This window comes from Salvelinus fontinalis, chromosome 25 (assembly GCF_029448725.1).
Source record: "Salvelinus fontinalis isolate EN_2023a chromosome 25, ASM2944872v1, whole genome shotgun sequence".
Lineage (NCBI taxonomy): Eukaryota > Metazoa > Chordata > Actinopteri > Salmoniformes > Salmonidae > Salvelinus > Salvelinus fontinalis.
Window position 1 is genome coordinate 38,955,223 of NC_074689.1, and position 25,344 is coordinate 38,980,566.

Consider the following 25,344-nt stretch of genomic DNA (forward strand, 5'->3'; position numbering starts at 1 on the left):
AACATGAACATCCAAGGTTCATGGATAGAGGAGCCAACATGAACATCCAAGGTCCACGGATAGAGGAGCCAACATGAACATCCAAGGTCCATGGATAGAGGAGCCTACTGGAAGATTAATCATCAGTAACTGACCATAATAACACTGGGGTATGGGAGCCTTGTCTATCATGATAATAACACTGGGGTATGGGAGCCTTGTCTTTCCTCCTAATAACACTGGGGTATGGGAGCCTTGCCCATCATGATAATAACACTGGGGTATGGGAGCCTTGTCTATCTCGATAATAACACTGAGGTATGGGAGCCTTGTCTATCATGATAATAACACTGGGGTATGGGAGCCTTGTCTATCATGATAATAACACTGGGGTATGGGAGCCTTGCCTATCATGATAATAACACTGGGGTATGGGAGCCTTGTCTATCATGATAATAACACTGGGGTATGGGAGCCTTGTCTATCTCGATAATAACACTGAGGTATGGGAGCCTTGTCTATCATGATAATAACACTGGGGTATGGGAGCCTTGTCTATCATGATAATAACACTGGGGTATGGGAGCCTTGCCTATCATGATAATAACACTGGGGTATGGGAGCCTTGTCTATCATGATAATAACACTGGGGTATGGGAGCCTTGTCTATCATGATAATAACACTGGGGTATGGAAGCCTTGTCCATCATGATAATAACACTGGGGTATGGGAGCCTTGTCTATCATGATAATAACACTGGGGTATGGGAGCCTTGTCCATCATGATAATAACACTGAGGTATGGGAGCCTTGTCTATCATGATAATAACACTGGGGTATGGGAGCCTTGTCTATCATGATAATAACACTGGGGTATGGGAGCCTTGTCCATCATGATAATAACACTGGGGTATGGGAGCCTTGTCCATCATGATAATAACACTGGGGTATGGGAGCCTTGTCTATCATGATAATAACACTGGGGTATGGGAGCCTTGTCTATCATGATAATAACACTGGGGTATGGGAGCCTTGTCTATCATGATAATAACACTGGGGTATGGGAGCCTTGTCTATCATGATAATAACACTGGGGTATGGGAGCCTTGTCCATCATGATAATAATAATGATAGTTTACAATACATGTACAAAGACTTGATATTGGTATCAGGGATAAGGGAACTCTGTGTCTATACTGGAGAGTTGCCCCCTAGTTCAATATTCAGTTGAGTATTATGTAGGAGAAGTATATTTTTGGAAGGTCTTTTACAAGTGCAATCGGTATGGTAATGATCGCTGCCATCTTGTGGTTGAAGTGATGCAAAACAGGACTTATTTGAGAGGGGGCGTGGCATACTTCACCAATAAAATGTCTAGATGAGCTGGCTGACAACTTTACAAACAAATATGAGGAAGTCGAATGTTGTTATGAATCTGAACAGTCAGATAGCTGACAACAGTGAGAAGAATCTGCCATGTGAGTTATCATAGGTGGTTCGTTTCAGTTCGTTTTTATCTTTTTATTGATACCATGTCTTATTTTGAGCTGTATTGACTGATTTCATGTCAATGCTAATATGGCAACAGAAAAAATGCGCTAGTTAGCTGACCAGCAAACGTAACGACATATTTAAAGAGACAAGTGCTCATTGTGTAAATGTATTTATGTTTTCAATAAACATTTGGAAATCAAATATAGTTTACATCTTGTCGACAATCTAAGCCACCCCAGTCTGTTTTGCCCATCGGACACATTGGTTTTGTTGCTAAACATCCAACCCATATATACACTAAACTATAAATTCACATTAAATTGGAAAGCTGTACAATCAGTATAGTTCATCTAGAATCTGAAGAGGTGAAAATAAAAAACTAACACATCACTTTTAGAAATGAAATTCTCTTTGTAAGGAATTTTTATTTTTCAAGGAACACTGTTTTTCAGGAATGTCCACATCACTCATACATGTGTGTATATGTGTGTGCGAGAGAGAGTGTGTATGTACAGTACCAGTCAAAAGTTTGGACACACCTATTCATTCAAGGGTTTTTCTTTATTTTCACTATAATCTACATTGTAGAATAATAGTGTAGACATCAAAACTATAAAATAATCACGAAGTAACCAAAAACATGTTAAACAAATCAAAATATGTTTTAGATTCTTCAAATTAGCCACCCTTTGCCTTGATGACAGCTTTACATTCTCTCCACCAGCTTCATGAAGTAATCACCTGGAATGCTTTTCCAGCAGTCTTGAAGGAGATCCCACATATGCTGAGCACTTGTTAGCTGCTTTTCCTTCACTCTGGAGTCCAACTCATCCCAAACCATCTCAATTGGGTTGAGGTCGGGTGATTGTGGAGGCCAAGTCATCTGATGCAGCACTCCATCACTCTCCTTCTTAATCAAATAGCCCTTACACAGCCTGGAGGTGTTTTGGGTCATTGTCCTGTTGAAAATCTAATTATAGTCTCACTAAGCAAAAAAACGGATGAGATGGCGTATCGCTGCAGAATGCTGTGGTAGCCATGTTGGTTAAGTGTGCCTTTAGTTCAAAATAAATCACTGATAGTGAGACCAGCGAAGCACCATCCCTCCACTACCTCCATGCTTCACTGTGGGAACCACACATGCAGAGATCATCTGTTTACCTACTCTGTGTCTCACAAAGACATGGCAGTTGGAACCAAAAATCTCAAATTTGGACTCATCAGACCAAATGACAGATTTCCACCGGTCTAATGTCCATTGCTCGTGTTTCTTGGCCCAAACAAGTCTCTTCTTCTTATTGGTGTCATTTAATAGTGGTTTCTTTGCAGCAATTGAACATGAAGGCCTGATTCACGCAGTCTCCTCTGAACAGCTGATGTTGAGATGTGTCTGTTACTGTGTGTGTCTGTATCTGTGTGTGTCTGTATCTGTGTGTGTGTGTGTGTGTGTGTGTGTGTGTGTGTGTGTGTGTGTGTGTGTGTGTGTGTGTGTGTATCTGTGTTTTTTATGTCTAGGTATGTGGTGCCAAACTGGACCAGAACATCTACTGCTTCCTCAGTCAGATTTCTCAGAGGAGACCACTTCCTGTTGTAGATAAACAACACAGAACTGTGTGAGTGGGTTTTCCTCAAAAATCATCCTGCTTCAATCAGTTTATTCCAGTTCAGAAAACAAATGATTAATTGTATTTTAACAGCAACAGTTCCACCCTAGACTTGTTTTCAACAATCCTTTCTACAGTAAGATGTACAATAGGCTTGTTGCATCAGTAGCTAGCTAGCTGGCTTGCTTTAGCTAATATTAGCAATCTAACTAATAGCTGTGTGCAAGGCCAGGGGATTATTTGATAGAGAAACTCACATCTACTACTATGAGAGTTCGCCCTCGTTTCATATCTGTCGCCAAACCCACTGGCTCCAGGTCATCTATAAGTCTTTGCTAGGTAAAGCCCCGCCTTATCTCAGCTCACTGGTCACCATAGCAGCACCCACCCGTAGCACGCGCTCCAGCAGGTATATTTCACTGGTCATCCCCAAAGCCAACACTTCCTTTGGCCGCCTTTCCTTCCGGTTCTCTGCTGCCAACGACAGGAACGAATTGCAAAAATCACTGAAGCTGGAGTCTTAAATCTCCCTCTCTAACTTTAAGCATCAGCTGTCAGAGCAGCTTACCGATCACTGTACCTGTACACAGACAATCTGTAAATAACACACCCAACTATCTCATCCCCATATTTTTACTTACCCTCTTGCTATTTTGCACCCCAGTATCTCTACTTGCACATCATCTTCTGCACATCTATCACTCCAGTATTAATGCTAAATTGTAATTATTTCGCCTCTATGGCCTATTTATTGACTTACCTCCCTACTCTTCTACATTTGCACACCATGTACATAGATTTTTTTATTGGGTTATTGACGGTACGTTTGTTTAAGTGTAACTCTGTGTTGTTGTTTGTGTCACACTGCTTTGCTTTATCTTGACCAGGTCGCAGTTGTAAATGAGAACTTGTTCTCAACTGGCCTACCTGGTTTCATAGAGGTGAAATTTATAAATAAATAAAAACAAAAGAGTTAGTTAGTACTCCCTTATTTCTGCTGATCATCACCTGTCATAAAATGACAACAATGCCTTGCTTAGCTGACTTACTTTCCACTGTCGAAGCCCTGTTTCCTGAATCGCTCTGCCCTGTTCTGAAAGAACTCCCTGAGTTTACCGTCATGCTGTGGATGTTTGGTCAGGATGTGTTATTTTAATTTGTTTGTTTTGAGAGATTCATTACTAAGCACTTCCCCGCACAAAACACATTGTTGGCGCTCCTCGTTATTTCTCAAAGTTTGAATGAAACCAAGAGAGAGAAACTCATCGCTGTATTTGCGTTTCATGACGAGTGAGCTTTCAGAACTTGTGGCTAGCTTTACCCCATTTGATGACCAGTGGTGAGTGATGACGAGTGAGAATGACAAGTTGTTGGCTGACAGCAGAAAAAGGATCAGGTAAACCTCAAAGCACACAGGCATCTCCCTCCCACTCGTGCAGCTGCCAAACTGAATCCGCTGCAAAACAGACAGCGTAATAAACAGAGAGTCCATTTGCACTTGGCCAAATCAATTCAAGTAATTCATGAAATAATCATGAATTTAATCTGCCACGTCACGACCAACCATTAACAGGTCCGCAAACCACTTTGGGTCACAACCCATATTATAATAACGGCTGATCTAGAGAATAAATCACCTAGAGAACACTTCACCTAGAGAACACATCACGTAGAGAACACATCATATAGAGAACACATCATTTAGAGGACACATCACCTAGAGAACACATCACATATATAACACATCACATAGAGAACACATCATTTAGAGGACACATCACCTAGAGAACACATCACATATATAACACATCACCTACAGAACACATCACCTAGAGAACACATCACATAGAGAACACATCACCTGGAGAACACATCACCTACAGAACACATCACCTAGAGAACACATCACATAGAGAACACATCACATAGAGAACACATCATTTAGAGAACACATCACCTAGAGAACACATCACATATATAACACATCACCCAGAGAACACATCACCTAGAGAACACATCACCTGGAGAACACATCACTTAGAGAACACATCACATAGAGAACACGTCACCTAGAGAACACATCATTTAGAGGACACATCACCTAGAGAACACATTTTTTAGAGAACACATCATTTAGAGAACACATCACCTAGAGAACACATCACCTACAGAACACATCATTTAGAGAACACGTCACCTAGAGAACACATCATTTAGAGAACACGTCACATAGAGAACACATCACCTAGAGAACACATCACCTACAGAACACATCATTTAGAGGACACATCACCTAGAGAACACATCACCCAGAGAACACATCATATAGAGAACGCACCATTTAGAGAACACATCATATAGAGAACACATCATTTAGAGAACACATCATTTAGAGAACACATCACCTAGAGAACACGTCACCTAGAGAACACATCATTTAGAGGACACATCACCTAGAGAACACATCATTTAGAGAACACATCATTTAGAGAACACATCACCTAGAGAACACATCACCTACAGAACACATCATTTAGAGAACACGTCACCTAGAGAACACATCATTTAGAGAACACATCACATAGAGAACACATCACCTAGAGAACACATCACCTACAGAACACATCATTTAGAGGACACATCACCTAGAGAACACATCACCCAGAGAACACATCATATAGAGAACGCACCATTTAGAGAACACATCATATAGAGAACACATCATTTAGAGAACACATCACCTAGAGAACACATCACCTAGAAAACACATCACATATATAACACATCACCCAGAGAACACATCACCTAGAGAACACATCACCTAGAGAACACATCACTTAGAGAACACATCACCTAGAGAACACATCACCTGGAGAACACATCACCTGGAGAACACATCACCTAGAGAACACATCACCTAGAGAACACATCACATAGAGAACACATCACCTGGAGAACACATCATTTAGAGAACACATCACCTAGAGAACACATCATATAGAGAACACATCACATAGAGCACACATCACCTAGAGCACACATCACCTAGAGAAAACATCATTTAGAGAACACATCACTAGAGAACACATCACCTAGAGAACACATCATTTAGAGAACACATCACCTAGAGAACACATCACCTAGAGAACACATCACCTAGATAACACATAATTTAGAGAAATCAGCATATAGAGAACACATCGTTTAGAGAACACATCACATAGAGAACACATCACCTAGAGAACACATCACCGAGAGAATACATCACATATAGAACACATCACATAGAGAACACGTCACCTAGAGAACACATCACATATAGAACACATCACATAGAGAACACATCATATAGAGAACACATCACCTAGAGAACACATCACCTAGAGAACACATCACCTAGAGAACACGTCACCTAGAGAACACATAATTTAGAGAAATCAGCATATAGAGAACACATCATTTAGAGAACACATCACATAGAGAACACATCACCTAGAGAACACATCACCGAGAGAACACATCACATATAGAACACATCACATAGAGAACACGTCACCTAGAGAACACATCACATTTAGAACACATCATATAGAGAACACATCACCTAGAGAACACATCACATAGAGAACCCATCACCCAGAGAACACATCACCTAGAGAACACATCACCTAAAGAACACATCACCTAGAGAACACATCACCTAGAGAACACATCACCTAGAGAACACATCACCTAGAGAACACATCATATAGAGAACACATCATATAGAGAACACATCACATAGAGAACACGTCACCTAGAGAACACATCACCTAGAGAACACATCATTTAGAGAACACATCACCCAGAGAACACATCATTTAGAGAACACATCACCTAGAGAACACATCACATAGAGAACACATCACCTAGAGAACAGATCACCTAGAGAACACATCACCTAGAGAACACATCACATAGAGAACACATCATATAGAGAACACATCACATAGAGAACACATCACATAGAGAACACATCACCTAGAGAACACATCACATAGAGAACACATCACCTAGAGAACACATCACCTAGAGAACACATCACCCAGAGAACACATCACCTAGAGAACACATCACCTAGAGAACACATCACATAGAGAACACATCACCTAGAGAACACATCACCTAGAGAACACATCATCTAGAGAACACATCACCTAGAGAACACATCACCTAGAGAACACATCACCTAGAGAACACATCACATAGAGAACACATCTCCAAAAGAACACATCTCCAAGAGAACACATCACCTAGAGAACACATCACCTAGAGAACAGATCACATAGAGAACACATCATATAGAGAACACATCACCTAGAGAACACATCACCTAGAGAACACATCACCTAGAGAACACATCATTTAGAGAAATCAGCATATAGAGAACACATCATTTAGAGAACACATCACATAGAGAACACATCACCTAGAGAACACATCACCGAGAGAACACATCACATATAGAACACATCACATAGAGAACACGTCACCTAGAGAACACATCACATATAGAACACATCATATAGAGAACACATCACCTAGAGAACACATCACATAGAGAACCCATCACCTAGAGAACACATCACCTAGAGAACACATCACCTAAAGAACACATCACCTAGAGAACACATCACCTAGAGAACACATCACCTAGAGAACACATCACCTAGAGAACACATCATTTAGAGAACACATCACCCAGAGAACACATCATTTAGAGAACACATCACCTAGAGAACACATCACATAGAGAACACATCACCTAGAGAACAGATCACCTAGAGAACACATCACCTAGAGAACACATCACCTAGAGAACACATCACATAGAGAACACATCACATAGAGAACACATCACCTAGAGAACACATCACCTAGAGAACACATCACCTAGAGAACACATCACCTAGAGAACACATCACCCAGAGAACACATCACCTAGAGAACACATCACCTAGAGAACACATCACATAGAGAACACATCACCTAGAGAACACATCACCTAGAGAGCACATCATCTAGAGAACACATCACCTAGAGAACACATCACCTAGAGAACACATCACCTAGAGAACACATCACATAGAGAACACATCTCCAAAAGAACACACCTCCAAGAGAACACATCACCTAGAGAACACATCACCTAGAGAACACATCACATAGAGAACACATCATATAGAGAACACATCACATAGAGAACACATCTCCAAAAGAACACATCTCCAAAAGAACACATCTCCAAGAGAAGGGCAGCAGTGGGGGGGGGGGGGGGGGGGGGGTGTTAGAAATATGTCATGTGTGGAGCATTAAATAAAAAATGAAGTTATATACTAAACAAAGATATAAACACAAAGTGTAAACATGTGTACATGTATGTTTCATGAGCTGAAATAAAATATCCCAGAAATGTTCCATACTCACATAAAGCTTATTTCTCTCAAATGTTGTGCACAAATGCATTTACTCTGCTCAGTCATGTGAAATCCATAGATTAGGGCCTAATGAATGTATTTACTCTGCTCAGTCATGTGAAATCCATAGATTAGGGCCTAATGAATGTATTTACTCTGCTCAGTCATGTGAAATCCATAGATTAGGGCCTAATGAATGTATTTACTCTGCTCAATCATGTGAAATCCATAGATTAGGGCCTAATGAATGTATTTACTCTGCTCAATCATGTGAAATCTATAGATTAGGGCCTAATGAATGTATTTACTCTGCTCAATCATGTGAAATCTATAGATTAGGGCCTAATGAATGTATTTACTCTGCTCAATCATGTGAAATCTATAGATTAGGGCCTAATGAATGTATTTACTCTGCTCAATCATGTGAAATCCATAGATTAGGGCCTAATGAATGTATTTACTCTGCTAAATCATGTGAAATCTATAGATTAGGGCCTAATGAATGTATTTACTCTGCTCAATCATGTGAAATCCATAGATTAGGGCCTAATGAATGTATTTACTCTGCTCAATCATGTGAAATCTATAGATTAGGGCCTAATGAATGTATTTACTCTGCTCAATCATGTGAAATCCATAGATTAGGGCCTAATGAATGTATTTACTCTGCTCAGTCATGTGAAATCCATAGATTAGGGCCTAATGAATGTATTTACTCTGCTCAATCATGTGAAATCCATAGATTAGGGCCTAATGAATGTATTTACTCTGCTCAATCATGTGAAATCTATAGATTAGGGCCTAATGAATGTATTTACTCTGCTCAATCATGTGAAATCTATAGATTAGTTCCTAATGAATGTATTTACTCTGCTCAATCATGTGAAATCTATAGATTAGGGCCTAATGAATGTATTTACTCTGCTCAATCATGTGAAATCCATAGATTAGGGCCTAATGAATGTATTTACTCTGCTCAATCATGTGAAATCTATAGATTAGGGCCTAATGAATGTATTTACTCTGCTCAATCATGTGAAATCTATAGATTAGGGCCTAATGAATGTATTTACTCTTCTCAATCATGTGAAATCCATAGATTAGGGCCTAATGAATGTATTTACTCTGCTCAATCATGTGAAATCCATAGATTAGGGCCTACTGAATGTATTTACTCTGCTCAATCATGTGAAATCCATAGATTAGGGCCTAATGAATGTATTTACTCTGCTCAATCATGTGAAATCCATAGATTAGGGCCTAATGAATGTATTTACTCTGCTCAATCATGTGAAATCTATAGATTAGGGCCTAATGAATGTATTTACTCTGCTCAATCATGTGAAATCCATAGATTAGGGCCTAATGAATGTATTTACTCTGCTCACTCATGTGAAATCCATAGATTAGGGCCTAATGAATGTATTTACTCTGCTCAATCATGTGAAATCCATAGATTAGGGCCTAATGAATGTATTTACTCTGCTCAATCATGTGAAATCCATAGATTAGGGCCTAATGAATGTATTTACTCTGCTCAATCATGTGAAATCCATAGATTAGGGCCTAATGAATGTATTTACTCTGCTCAATCATGTGAAATCCATAGATTAGGGCCTAATGAATGTATTTACTCTTCTCAATCATGTGAAATCCATAGATTAGGGCCTACTGAATGTATTTACTCTGCTCAATCATGTGAAATCTATAGATTAGGGCCTAATGAATGTATTTCAATTCACTGATTTCCTTATATGAACTGTAACTCAGTAAAATCGTTGAAATCGTTGCATATTGCGTTTATATTTTTGTTCAGTATAATTAACATGTAATATTGCATGTAACGTTGCCAGTTCAGATCACGTGTTTGTAGATTCACATGAAACTGTGTTGGATGAATTAGTCTCACAGACAAACACAAACACAAAACCAGAATTATATCAGCTGTCAATGGTAGCGTACATTCCGCACCCTCAAGTAGTATCGCGATGACTCCGCTAGATGGCGGTAAATACAAAGTAATGCGACGTGAATCTCATGCTGCTGCTCTATCTGGGACAGTTCTGTGTTCTACGCTGTTGATAATGTTGATGAGACGCTGTGAATAATTAGTACATTCACACCACACGTAGTGCACTACGACAGCTTTGTTCAAGAATACTTAAATTAAGATTTAATACAAATTCAGAATGTGAAACATGGATAATTACCAAAGAAACAAAGAATCACAAAAAAACAAACCATATATGCGTTAAAGGGATTTTTTTTTTGAAGGAACTAAATAAATAAGCAGTACATTTATAATCAATAAATGTATTGCTTGTCCTTGATTTCCATAGAAATGTGTTATATTCCCATTGTGTTCCACCTCCCATAGGCCTCGGCTACTCCACTACATTAAACCCTGGGTATATAGCGTGGCCTGTGAAAATGGTATGGATCATTTCTACACCCAGTCACCCACATCTCCAGAAGTTCAGCTGGGTACAAAACCCTGATTAGTTCAATATCTCTAATCACAATTTCAACACAATTAAACTGGAGATAAAAAAACTGGTTCTCTAAACTGGTTCTCTGCATTCCCCTGGTTCTCTCTGTATCCCCCTGGTTCTCTCTGCATCCCCCCTGGTTCTCTCTGCATCCCCCCTGGTTCTCTCTGCACCCCCCTGGTTCTCTCTGTATCCCCCTGGTTCTCTCTGCATCCCCCTGGTTCTCTCTGTATCCCCCTGGTTCTCTCTGTATTCCCCTGGTTCTCTCTGCATCCCCCCTGGGCCTCTCTGCATCCCCCTGGTTCTCTCTGGAATCCCCCTGGTTCTCTCTGCATTCCCCTGGTTCTCTCTGGAATCCCCCTGGTTCTCTCTGCATCCCCCCGGTTCTCTCTGGAATCCCCCTGGTTCTCTCTGTATCCCCCTGGTTCTCTCTGCATCCCCCTGGTTCTCTCTGTATCCCCCTGGTTCTCTCTGAATCCCCCTGGTTCTCTCTGCATCCCCCTGGTTCTCTCTGTATCCCCCTGGTTCTCTCTGCATCCCCCCTGGTTCTCTCTGCATTCCCCTGGTTCTCTCTGCATCCCCCCTGGTTCTCTCTGCATCCCCCTGGTTCTCTCTGCATCCCCCTGGTTCTCTCTGCATCCCCCTGGTTCTCTCTGCACCCCCCTGGTTCTCTCTGCATCCCCCTGGGCCTCTCTGCATCCCCCTGGTTCTCTCTGGAATCCCCCTGGTTCTCTCTGTATCCCCCTGGGCCTCTCTGTATCCCCCTGGGCCTCTCTGTATCCCCCTGGGCCTCTCTACATCCCCCTGGTTCTCTCTACATTCCCCTGGTTCTCTATGCATCCCCCTGGTTCTCTCTGTATCCCCCTGGTTCTCTCTACATTCCCCTGGTTCTCTCTACATCCCCCTGGTTCTCTCTGTATCCCCCTGGTTCTCTCTGCATCCCCCTGGTTCTCTCTGTATCCCCCTGGTTCTCTCTACATTCCCCTGGTTCTCTCTACATTCCCCTGGTTCTCTCTACATCCCCCTGGTTCTCTCTACATCCCCCTGGTTCTCTCTGTATCCCCCTGGTTCTCTCTGCATCCCCCTGGTTCTCTCTGTATTCCCCTGGTTCTCTCTTTATCCCCCTGGTTCTCTCTGTATCCCCCTGGTTCTCTCTGTATCCCCCTGGTTCTCTCTGTATCCCCCTGGTTCTCTCTGCATCCCCCTGGTTCTCTCTGTATCCCCCTGGTTCTCTCTACATCCCCCTGGTTCTCTCTGCATCCCCCTGGTTCTCTCTGTATCCCCCTGGTTCTCTCTGGAATCCCCTGGTTCTCTCTACATCCCCCTGGTTCTCTCTGCATTCCCCTGGTTCTCTCTGGAATCCCCCTGGTTCTCTCTGCATCCCCCCGGTTCTCTCTGGAATCCCCCTGGTTCTCTCTGTATCCCCCTGGTTCTCTCTGCATACCCCCTGGTTCTCTCTGGTATCCCCCTGGTTCTCTCTGCATCCCCCTGGTTCTCTCTGTATCCCCCTGGTTCTCTCTGGAATCCCCCTGGTTCTCTCTGCATTCCCCTGGTTCTCTCTACATTCCCTGGTTCTCTCTGCATTCCCCTGGTTCTCTCTACATCCCCTGGTTCTCTCTGCATCCCCCTGGTTCTCTCTGTATCCCCCTGGTTCTCTCTGTATCCCCCTGGTTCTCTCTACATCCCCCTGGTTCTCTCTGCATTCCCCTGGTTCTCTCTGTATCCCCCTGGTTCTCTCTGCATCCCCCTGGTTCTCTCTGCATTCCCCTGGTTCTCTCTGTATCCCCCTGGTTCTCTCTGGAATCCCCCTGGTTCTCTCCACAGATGTTACTCTTTCTGCAGGATGGCCCCTTCCTCCCTCATCTAGGATCCTGTCCAACTCTGCCTTTGCCACTCCTGATTCTGGCCCAGTTTCATGCATCATCGGGCAGCTACATGCCCTGCCACAGCTGTCACACTGTCAAGGAATGCAGCGAGCAGAAAGACACATACATTACCGCAACATTGCCCCATACAACTCAACTCTATGTATCCGACTGTCAGTCACATTATGTCCACATTATGATGCTGTCTCTGCAGTAGACCACAGCTAGAGGAGAACTGCTTTGCAACACTTTATATTGGTAACATTAAAAAAAACAGATAAAGGAACACATTATGTTTTAAGAATGGATATATACACATATGTAGTATCATAACGTCAACCAAATTATTATTCGCAACCCCAAAAATAATTGCCTCTTCAGAAGACAAAGAGATAAACCCTTGACAGAGCTGCGACTTGTTAAAGCTCAAAATTGCCATAGTGTAATTTATTTCATAAAGTAAAGCACAGTCAAAAAAACATTGATTTTTGGAAGAAAAAAAGAACTATCCTCAAGGCAGCTCAAAGTTTACAAATATAGGAAAAGTTGGCTATTGTGGCAAAGCTGCAGCGGAGACAACTTTTGAGTATTCGCTTAGCAACCAGTGTCGTAAATCGACGACGACTGTCGTAAACAGTAACGTTTGGTGTTGAAAAAGTCCGAACGGAATCTATTGTGGAGATGTTGGAGAGGAGTGAGAGAGAGAGAGAGACAGACACGGGAATAGAATATTGTTCTTCTACGGAGCTACACGCCGAAACCGGATAAAAATGGATACTAAAGCACGAAATGTCGCTAACTGCAGATATTACATTTGGTGAAAAAGGACCGCGGCGGCAAAATCGGAAAGATCCTGTTAGACGAATGGTTAAAAGCCGACATCACAACTGTTACTTTCACTAGCTAGCAGGCTAACTGGCTAGCTCCAATGGATGCACGCTTGGAATGGGTAGCTCGTTGAAAGTATTCTCTAGTAAGGATGTATATTGTCAATGGCATACACATCATCTTCTTGTAGTCGTTATCGTCGGTAATACAAAGTAACGACCTCCGTGGAGCGAGTATCTAAACTGAACGCTAAGCGATCTACCGCTCACACACCGAGAACAAGAAGAAAGTCATACAGGTTTGTTTCACAGCTTTTACCCAGTCTTTTTCAAAACAATACTTTTGACCTAGCCATTGTCAAGTGGACTGTTTCAAGGTATCTAGTTTGAGCAGTATATAACGTTAACCGACTAGACTCAAGGAGTTTACGTTAATCGGCTAAAATATGAATTGGCTAAGATGCTTTATCTAAGTAAGACCTCTTCTACAGATATTGCGGTAAGGTAGGATAAGCCAGTTTGCGACTTGGCTACTCAATTCAAGGGGCTTTATTGGCATGGGAAACATGTGTTAACATTGCCAAAGCAAGTGAGGTAGATAATATACAAAAGTGGAATAAACAAGAAAAATTAACAGTAAACATTACACATACAGAAGTTTCAAAAGAATAAAGACATTACAAATGTCATTATGTCTATATACAGTGTTGTAACGATGTACAAATGGTTAACTCTCAATATGAATGGTCAGGTGAAACTAGATGCGGGGTAAGGAAATGGGTAGACTAACTAACCAGTTGCGTCTGGTGGCACCTAACAACATTATTTAACACGTGTTGTGTACAGTAGAACAATCGTGTTTTCCGGTGACATTTGACAGTAGGCTTGACTGTTTACTAGGCTCATCTCATCTTGAGTCAACAATAACTTCCAAAGTAAGCTTTTTGTTGTTGTCCTTATCCTGAAATGTTGGAGTTAAATACTCCAAAGGGCTTTCAGTCAATTAGCAATTAAGACAATATTTATATAACTAACTCTGTTATCCAGCTGCCTCGTAATATTAATCTACGACATGTCAACTGTTGATACTATGGTCATTGTAACTACAATGTGGAGGTTATCTAAGAAGGTTCTATTGAGAGACAGCCAGGCGTGCGTTGCAAGCAGGAACAGACAGCCAGGCGTGCGTTGCAAGCAGGAACAGACAGCCAGGCGTGCGTTGCAAGCAGGAACAGACAGCCAGGCGTTGCGTTGCAAGCAGGAACAGACAGCCAGGCAAAATGGTTTCGGATTTCTTGGCGCAGTTTTTAGGCGCTTGACGTAACTGGATTCCAGTGAGTCAACCTCCAATTCGATCGAGCGATATTAATCTTTTAAAGTGTGTGTGTGTTCGTGATTGCATGTGGGCACCAATCAAAGAGAAAAAAAATCTCACTTTGAAAATCAGACAGAAAAAAAATCTTGCTTTGAAAAAAGTGTCAATATCAACAAATGTGCATGCATATCAATGATGTCTTCTTTAATAGTTTCTTAGACTAAATCAAAAAAGTGAGTGTAAACTTATTTAAAATTTCCTGTTAGGAAGGAAGATGAAAATGAGATGCTGTGGGTATCCGGGATGTGTCACAAACGGTCGTGATTGGGAGTCGCATAGTGCTGCGCACAATTGGCCCAGCGACGTCCGGGTTTGGCCCGGGGTAGGCCGTCATTGTAAATAAGAATTTATTCTTAATTGACTCGCCTAGTGAAAGGTTAAATAATTAATAATATACAAAATAAAGTGCATTATATTCAGCTGTATTCAGAGATTCACAGCTCAGTGACTAGAGAACTAACAATTCTTCCACAACAGTGAGGGACACTAATAGAGGGCTTTTTGTGTTGTTGACTGTTAATGAATGAGAGCATTGCTGACCAGAAAAGTGGAAAAACCTAAAAACAAATCATAGCAGGTTATTTACAGCATCTGGGAATTGTTAAAGTTCTGCCATTGTGAATCAGTGAAACTTTATTTATTGTACATTTTTGATAATGTTTTAGATTTTATTAAACCACACGTTTCATAATCTGATGCTTTTGAAGTACTGAGCTATCGATGATAGTTGGCCGTGGTGTGTGTCCATGCATATACCAAATTACATAGTCACTGCACTGTTGTGGCTGGTCACAATAAAACGAATTGCCAGTCTTCACTTTGGTGATACTGGAAATACAGTAAGACCCCTGGGTATTTAGTGTATGGGGACTCAGAGAATATAATCTGTAATCGTGCCGATTTAATCAAGTGGGTATCTGATCCTCATGCTGGGCATCTAGTGGTGGACTTCAAAGGGAAGGTTCAGTTCACTTGACATTTTCATTGGTTTATTCGCTTAATTGTGTTGTCGATTGATCCAGGCATTTTCATTGGTTTATTCGCTTAATTGTGTTGTCGATTGATCCAGGCGTTTAGGTGCAGGGTTCAGATTTGTTTAAATAGCCACAGCTAACTGGCCAGTCAACTATATTCTCTCTCACTAACTCTCTCACTCCCTGTCGCTCTCTCACTCCCTGTCGCTCTCTCACGCCCTGTCGCTCTCTCACGCCCTGTCGCTCTCTCACGCCCTGTCGCTATCTCACTCCCTGTCTCTCTCTCACTCCCCGTCTCTCTCTCACTCCCCGTCACTCTCTCACTCCCCGTCACTCTCTCACTCCCCGTCACTCTCTCACTCTGTCTCTCTCTCACTCCCTGTCTCTCTCTCACTCCGTCGCTCTCTCAACTCTCTCTCGCACTCTCAATTCAATTTATGGGGCTTTTATGACATGGGAAACATTATTTTAAATCAAGTGAAATGGGTAATAAAAACTGAGTAGTAAGCATTACACTCTCAAAAGTTTCAAATGAATAGAGACATTTCGAATGTCATATTATGGCTATATATAATGCTTTCTTTCTCCCCCCCACATTGGGTACAACTCAGAATAGGTTAATTTTTAAACACTTTCCCTGGACAAGTTGAGTTTGTTACTGTTTACGTTTCTTCCATGTTCCACAGTAACTTGGCGAAAATATGAGCTTGACATGACGGGACGTAATGCATGTCCGTTCTACAGAGAGATTTAAATAGCATAAGTCATTCCCTATGTAATGTATTACCTGGGGAATCCATGTTGATTATCTTTCCAGAAGACGTTAAGTCCCTTATTTTATACTGTATTAACTAAAGCTGCGTAATACTCTTTTGTCAGACGCAGATATTCTGTAATGACAGATTGTGTACCAGTCTGATACATGTTTTACTCTACAAAGGGCCAGTCTGATCCATGTGTTACTCTACAAAGAGCCAGTCTGATCCATGTTTTACTCTACAAAGGGCCAGTCTGATCCATGTTTTACTCTACAAAGGGCCAGTCCGATCCATGTGTTACTCTACAAAGAGCCAGTCTGATCCATGTTTTACTCTACAAAGAGCCAGTCTGATCCATGTTTTACTCTACAAAGGGCCAGTACGATCCATGTTTTACTCTACAAAGGGCCAGTCTGATCCATGTTTTACTCTACAAAGGGCCAGTCTGATCCATGTTTTACTCTACAAAGGGCCAGTCTGATCCATGTTTTACTCTACAAAGGGCCAGTCTGATCCATGTTTTACTCTACAAAGGGCCAGTCTGATCCATGTTTTACTCTACAAAGGGCCAGTCTGATCCATGTTTTACTCTACAAAGGGCCAGTCTGATCCATGTTTTACTCTACAAAGGGCCAGTCTGATCCATGTTTTACTCTACAAAGGGCCAGTCTGATCCATGTTTTACTCTACAAAGGGCCAGTCTGATCCATGTTTTACTCTACAAAGGGCCAGTCTGATACATGTTTTACTCTACAAAGGGCCAGTCTGATCCATGTTTTACTCTACAAAGGGCCAGTCCGATCCATGTTTTACTCTACAAAGGGCCAGTCTGATCCATGTTTTACTCTACAAAGGGCCAGTCTGATCCATGTTTTACTCTACAAAGGGCCAGTCTGATACATGTTTTACTCTACAAAGGGCCAGTCTGATCCATGTTTGACTCTACAAAGGGCCAGTCTGATGCATGTGTTACTCTACAAAGGGCCAGTCCGATCCATGTTTTACTCTACAAAGGGCCAGTCTGATCCATGTTTTACTCTACAAAGGGCCAGTCTGATCCATGTGTTACTCTACAAAGGGCCAGTCTGATGCATGTGTTACTCTACAAAGGGCCAGTCTGATCCATGTTTTACTCTACAAAGGGCCAGTCCGATCCATGTTTTACTCTACAAAGGGCCAGTCTGATGCATGAACTAGGCGGGGGGGGGGGCCTCGAGGCTGTATGAAACTAATCTCGTAGTTCTAAGAAACAAACGTAAACAATATCCCTGCCTCGTTCATCTGCAGGCATTTCCAGCTGTTGACGTATCTTAATCAACACCCTAACACTGTATCAAAGTAAACACAGATATACGGTGCATTCGGAAAGTATTCAGACCCCTGGACTTTTTCCCACATTTTGTTACGTTACAGCCTTATTCTAAAATTAAATATACACGTTTTTTCCCCCCCTCATCAATCGACACACAATATCCCATAATGACAAAGCAAAAACAGGTTTTTAGACATTTTTGCAAATTTATTAAATATAATAGAAGACTCAAGGCTGTAATCGCTGCCAAAGGTTCTTCAACAAAGTACATTTACATTTAAGTCATTTAGCAGACGCTCTTATCCAGAGCGACTTACAAGTACATACATTCATACTTTTTTGTACTGGCCCCCCGTGGGAATCGAACCCACAACCCTGGCGTTGCAAGCGCCATGCTCTACCAACTGAGCCACACGGGACTACGTGTAAAGTCCTGAGTAAAGGGTCTGAATACTTATGGAAATGTGATATTTCAGTTTAGTTTTTTTATACATTTACAAACATTTCTAAACCTGTCTTTTTGTCAGTATAGGGTATTGTGTGTAGATTGATGAGGGAAAAAACGATTTAATCAATTTTAGAATAAGGCTGTAACAAAATGTGGGAAAAGTCAAGGGGTCTGAACATTTTTCCAAATGTAGTGTATATAAGGAATTGGCAACCCGTTCTCCTTCTGAGAAGTAAGGCCTTCAACGTCTGAACAGAGTGGACAGGCTAGCTAGCCTGCTGCTCAAACCTGCTCAAACCGCAAGCTAGCTAGCCTGCTGCTCAAACCTGCTCAAACCGCAAGCTAGCTAGCCTGCTGCTCAAACCTGCTCAAACCGCAGGCTAGCTAGCCTGCTGCTCAAACCTGCTCAAACCGCAAGCTAGCTAGCCTGCTGCTCAAACCTGCTCAAACCGCAAGCTAGCTAGCCTGCTGCTCAAACCTGCTCAAACCGCAAGCTAGCTAGCATGCTGCTCAAAGCTGCTCAAACCGCAAGCTAGCTAGCCTGCTGCTCAAACCTGCTCAAACCGCAAGCTAGCTAGCCTGCTGCTCAAACCTGCTCAAACCGCAAGCTAGCTAGCCTGCTGCTCAAACCTGCTCAAACCGCAAGCTAGCTAGCCTGCTGCTCAAACCTGCTCAAACCGCAAGCTAGCTAGCCTGCTGCTCAAACCTGCTCAAACCGCAAGCTAGCTAGCCTGCTGCTCAAACCTGCTCAAACCGCAAGCTAGCTAGCCTGCTGCTCAAACCTGCTCAAACCGCAAGCTAGCTAGCCTGCTGCTCAAACCTGCTCAAACCGCAAGCTAGCTAGCATGCTGCTCAAACCTGCTCAAACCGCTAGCTAGCTAGCCTGCTGCTCAAAGACGGACAGAAGGGTGTGTTCATAACTATTCAACTGTTCTACCTTGTTAGCAGATACATCCACGTCGACTCAACTTAAAGATTAGCTGGCTAACCACTAGCGCGCGGGCTAACCACTAGCGCGCGGGCTAACCACTAGCGCGCGGGCTAACCACTAGCGTGTGGGATTACCACTAGCGCGTGGGCTAATCACTAGCGCGCGGGCTAATCACTAGCGCGCGGTCTAATCACTAGCGCGTGGGCTTGAGAGATTGTTGATGAGGCCTGTGTTAGTTTTCTATAGCCTAATGCCTGCTACAAGACGTTAGTCATTATTAATGAATGATGATTATGCATGGTTCTGGTTAAATTTGTAACAAAAAAGGGCATTTTCATAGACTTGAAAGCCAGATCAGTGATGATGGGGGGGGGGGTGTTAAACAATTTTGATAAAATAAATAAATCAAAATTGGGTCTGTGGTTGTGAGAGGCTTATATTTAGCCTAGGTATAATTTCACAGGCCTTGAATTCATAAAATGATTGCTGACTGTTTGAAATGCAGTGTATTTGACATTTTTAATTGTACAGTTACTCTTATTTAGAGAAAAACAAACAAAAATCGAGTTATGATTTTTGTCGCCCACCCTTGGTTCAAGCGTGAGATGAATGGAACTTCGTTTGTTTGGGGGACGTGGCTAATTGGTGCTTATATTTGAAGGACTCAATTTTCCATTAGGCGTGTGTGTTCCTGGCTCCTCATCCATCAGTGTCTGACGCTGGGAGTCTAGCTGGAGGAGCGGACTGAGCCCTCTCTCTCTCTGATGAATGTTTTTGTGATTTTTAAACAGTATTACCTCCCCAAGTCGATGGCCTTGGCATCTGTAGTTGTCCCCATCCCACTTCTCGTAGCACAACGGAGGGGAAAATGACTGCGGTAGTGAATCCATTCTCATTGAGATTGACAGCAGCTGCTTTATCATGCCTCCTGTGTTCCATTGATCTCTCTCTGTCTCTCTCTCTCTCTCTCTCTCTGTCTCTCTCTCTCTCTCTCTCTCTCTCTCTCTCTCTGTCTCTGTCTCTGTCTCTGTCTCTCATTTCAGTTCTTCCTCTTTTATTTCTGCCCTATGGCTCACTCACTCACCAATGGAATTAATGAAGAATGTTCCCTTCTGCCTTGGTTAAATGATATCATGAGGTTTAACATCAGGTGGTGAAGTGGTTAGCGATGGGAGGAGTAACGTAGCCATACATGATGTTATCTGATCCTGTGGTCTCACGACGCCCCGTTCACACGAGCAGGGAGGCCCCGTTCACACGAGCAGGGAGGCCCCGTTCACACGAGCAGGGAGGCCCCGTTCCCACGAGCAGGGAGGCCCCGTTCCCACGAGCAGGGAGGCCCCGTTCCCACGAGCAGGGAGGCCCCGTTCCCACGAGCAGGGAGGCCCCGTTCCCACGAGCAGGGAGGCCCCGTTCCCACGAGCAGGGAGGCCCCGTTCCCACGAGCAGGGAGGCCCCGTTCCCACGAGCAGGGAGGCCCCGTTCCCACGAGCAGGGAGGCCCCGTTCCCACGAGCAGGGAGGCCCCGTTCCCACGAGCAGGGAGGCCCCGATGACACGAGCAGGGAGGCCCCGATGACACGAGCAGGGAGGCCCCGATGACACGAGCAGGGAGGCCCCGATGACACGAGCAGGGAGGCCCCGATGACACGAGCAGGGACGCCCCGATGACACGAGCAGGGAGGCCCCGTTCACGCGAGCAGGGAGGAGCAGGGACGCCCCGATGACACGAGCAGGGACGCGCCGATGACACGAGCAGGGACGCCCCGATGACACGAGCAGGGAGGCCCCGTTCACACGAGCAGGGAGGAGCAGGGACGCCCCGATGACACGAGCAGGGACGCCCCGATGACACGAGCAGGGACGCGCCGATGACACGAGCAGGGACGCCCCGATGACACGAGCAGGGACGCCCCATTCACACGAGCAGGGGCGCCCCGATCCCACGAGCAGGGCCGCCCCGATCCCACGAGCAGGGCCGCCCCGATCCCACGAGCAGGGCCGCCCCGATCCCACGAGCAGGGCCGCCCCGATCCCACGAGCAGGGCCGCCCCGATCCCACGAGCAGGGCCGCCCCGATCCCACGAGCAGGGCCGCCCCGATCCCACGAGCAGGGAGGCCCCGATCCCACGAGCAGGGCCGCCCCGATGACACGAGCAGGGCCGCCCCGTTCACACGAGCAGGGGCGCCCCGTTCACACGAGCAGGGGCGCCCCGTTCACACGAGCAGGGGCGCCCCGTTCACACGAGCAGGGGCGCCCCGTTCACACGAGCAGGGGCGCCCCGATGACACGAGCAGGGAGGCCCCGATCCCACGAGCAGGGAGGCCCCGATCCCACGAGCAGGGCCGCCCCGATCCCACGAGCAGGGAGGCCCCGATCCCACGAGCAGGGAGGCCCCGATCCCACGAGCAGGGAGGCCCCGATCCCACGAGCAGGGAGGCCCCGATGACACGAGCAGGGAGGCCCCGATGACACGAGCAGGGAGGCCCCGATGACACGAGCAGGGAGGCCCCGATGACACGAGCAGGGAGGCCCCGATGACACGAGCAGGGAGGCCCCGATGACACGAGCAGGGAGGCCCCGATGACACGAGCAGGGAGGCCCCGATGACACGAGCAGGGAGGCCCCGATGACACGAGCAGGGAGGCCCCGATGACACGAGCAGGGAGGCCCCGATGACACGAGCAGGGAGGCCCCGATGACACGAGCAGGGAGGCCCCGATGACACGAGCAGGGAGGCCCCGATGACACGAGCAGGGAGGCCCCGATGACACGAGCAGGGAGGCCCCGATGACACGAGCAGGGAGGCCCCGATGACACGAGCAGGGAGGCCCCGATGACACGAGCAGGGAGGCCCCGATGACACGAGCAGGGAGGCCCCGATGACACGAGCAGGGAGGCCCCGATGACACGAGCAGGGCCGCCCCGATCCCACGAGCAGGGAGGCCCCGATCCCACGAGCAGGGCCGCCCCGATCCCACGAGCAGGGAGGCCCCGATCCCACGAGCAGGGAGGCCCCGATCCCACGAGCAGGGAGGCCCCGATGACACGAGCAGGGAGGCCCCGATGACACGAGCAGGGAGGCCCCGATGACACGAGCAGGGAGGCCCCGATGACACGAGCAGGGAGGCCCCGATGACACGAGCAGGGAGGCCCCGATGACACGAGCAGGGAGGCCCCGATCCCACGAGCAGGGCCGCCCCGATCCCACGAGCAGGGCCGCCCCGATCCCACGAGCAGGGCCGCCCCGATCCCACGAGCAGGGAGGCCCCGATGACACGAGCAGGGAGGCCCCGATGACACGAGCAGGGAGGCCCCGATGACACGAGCAGGGAGGCCCCGATGACACGAGCAGGGAGGCCCCGATGACACGAGCAGGGGCGCCCCGATGACACGAGCAGGGGCGCCCCGATGACACGAGCAGGGCCGCCCCGATCCCACGAGCAGGGAGGCCCCGATCCCACGAGCAGGGAGGCCCCGATCCCACGAGCAGGGAGGCCCCGATCCCACGAGCAGGGCCGCCCCGATCCCACGAGCAGGGCCGCCCCGATCCCACGAGCAGGGAGGAGCAGGGACGTCCCGTTCACACGCAGGGACGTCCCGTTCACACAGACCTTTCTCTTCTGTCCATTCAGTTCATAATGTCTAACAGAAACTGGTGTCTTGTCTGTCTCTGTAACAAGCTGTTTTGTTTCTCCTAACATCCGCCAAACTTTCTGATGCTCCCAACTCTCAACACCTCTCCGCTGTGTGAGGAGTCAGCCTCTCCGCTGTGTGAGGAGTCAGCCTCTCCGCTGTGTGAGGAGTCAGCCTCTCCGCTGTGTGAGGAGTCAGCCTCTCCGCTGTGTGAGGAGTCAGCCTCTCCGCTGTGTGAGGAGTCAGCCTCTCCGCTGTGTGAGGAGTCAGCCTCTTCTTTGATTTCTGTTCTCTCTGTCCTGCTTTCTATTCTCAGCATTCATTCACTTAGTGCTGCTCCATGTTTCAGAGAGACAGGGTTAATATAGCACCGCTCCAGGGTTAATATAGCACCGCTCCATGTTACAGAGAGCCAGGGTTAATATAGCACCGCTCCATGTTACAGAGAGTCAGGGTTAATATAGCACCGCTCCAGGGTTAATATAGCACCGCTCCAGGGTTAATATAGCACCGCTCCATGTTACAGAGAGTCAGGGTTAATATAGCACCGCTCCAGGGTTAATATAGCACCGCTCCAGGGTTAATATAGCACCGCTCCAGGGTTAATATAGCACCGCTCCAGGGTTAATATAGCACTGCTCCAGGGTTAATATAGCACCGCTCCAGGGTTAATATAGCACCGCTCCATGCTACAGAGAGACAGGGTTAATATAGCACCGCTCCAGGGTTAATATAGCACCGCTCCATGTTACAGAGAGTCAGGGTTAATATAGCACCGCTCCATGTTACAGAGAGTCAGGGTTAATATAGCACCGCTCCAGGGTTAATATAGCACCGCTCCAGGGTTAATATAGCACCGCTCCATGTTACAGAGAGTCAGGGTTAATATAGCACCGCTCCAGGGTTAATATAGCACCGCTCCATGCTACAGAGAGACAGGGTTAATATAGCACCGCTCCAGGGTTAATATAGCACCGCTCCATGTTACAGAGAGTCAGGGTTAATATAGCACCGCTCCAGGGTTAATATAGCACCGCTCCAGGGTTAATATAGCACCGCTCCATGTTTCAGAGAGTCAGGGTTAATATAGCACCGCTCCAGGGTTAATTTAGCACCGCTCCATGTTTCAGAGAGTCAGGGTTAATATAGCACCGCTCCATGTTACAGAGAGTCAGGGTTAATATAGCACCGCTCCAGGGTTAATATAGCACCGCTCCAGGGTTAATATAGCACCGCTCCATGTTACAGAGAGACAGGGTTAATATAGCACCGCTCCAGGGTTAATATAGCACCGCTCCAGGGTTAATATAGCACCGCTCCAGGGTTAATATAGCACCGCTCCATGTTACAGAGAGTCAGGGTTAATATAGCACCGCTCCATGTTTCAGAGAGTCAGGGTTAATATAGCACCGCTCCATGTTTCAGAGAGTCAGGGTTAATTTAGCACCGCTCCATGTTTCAGAGAGTCAGGGTTAATTTAGCACCGCTCCATGTTTCAGAGAGTCAGGGTTAATATAGCACCGCTCCAGGGTTAATATAGCACCGCTCCATGTTACAGAGAGTCAGGGTTAATTTAGCACCGCTCCATGTTTCAGAGAGTCAGGGTTAATTTAGCACCGCTCCAGGGTTAATATAGCACCGCTCCATGTTTCAGAGAGTCAGGGTTAATATAGCACCGCTCCAGGGTTAATATAGCACCGCTCCATGCTACAGAGAGACAGGGTTAATATAGCACCGCTCCAGGGTTAATATAGCACCGCTCCATGTTACAGAGAGTCAGGGTTAATATAGCACCGCTCCAGGGTTAATATAGCACCGCTCCATGCTACAGAGAGTCAGGGTTAATATAGCACCGCTCCAGGGTTAATATAGCACCGCTCCAGGGTTAATATAGCACCGCTCCATGTTACAGAGAGTCAGGGTTAATATAGCACCGCTCCAGGGTTAATATAGCACCGCTCCAGGGTTAATATAGCACCGCTCCATGTTTCAGAGAGTCAGGGTTAATATAGCACCGCTCCAGGGTTAATATAGCACCGCTCCATGTTATAGAGAGTCAGGGTTAATATAGCACCGCTCCAGGGTTAATATAGCACCACTCCATGTTTCAGAGAGACAGGGTTAATATAGCACCGCTCCAGGGTTAATATAGCACCGCTCCAGGGTTAATATAGCACCGCTCCAGGGTTAATATAG

General features: G+C 45.6%; 1 protein-coding gene across 2 annotated transcripts in view; it reads left to right on the top strand.

The window, feature by feature from the left end:
- Positions 1-13,563: 13,563 nt before the first annotated feature.
- Positions 13,564-25,344, top strand: part of LOC129823270 (divergent protein kinase domain 2A-like) — a 150,641-nt gene continuing 138,860 nt past the window's right edge. For both annotated transcript variants that reach the window (XM_055882192.1, XM_055882194.1), the window contains exon 1: positions 13,564-14,013. The gene's annotated coding sequence lies outside the window, so the exon portion shown is untranslated. The remainder of the gene's footprint in view (positions 14,014-25,344) is intronic.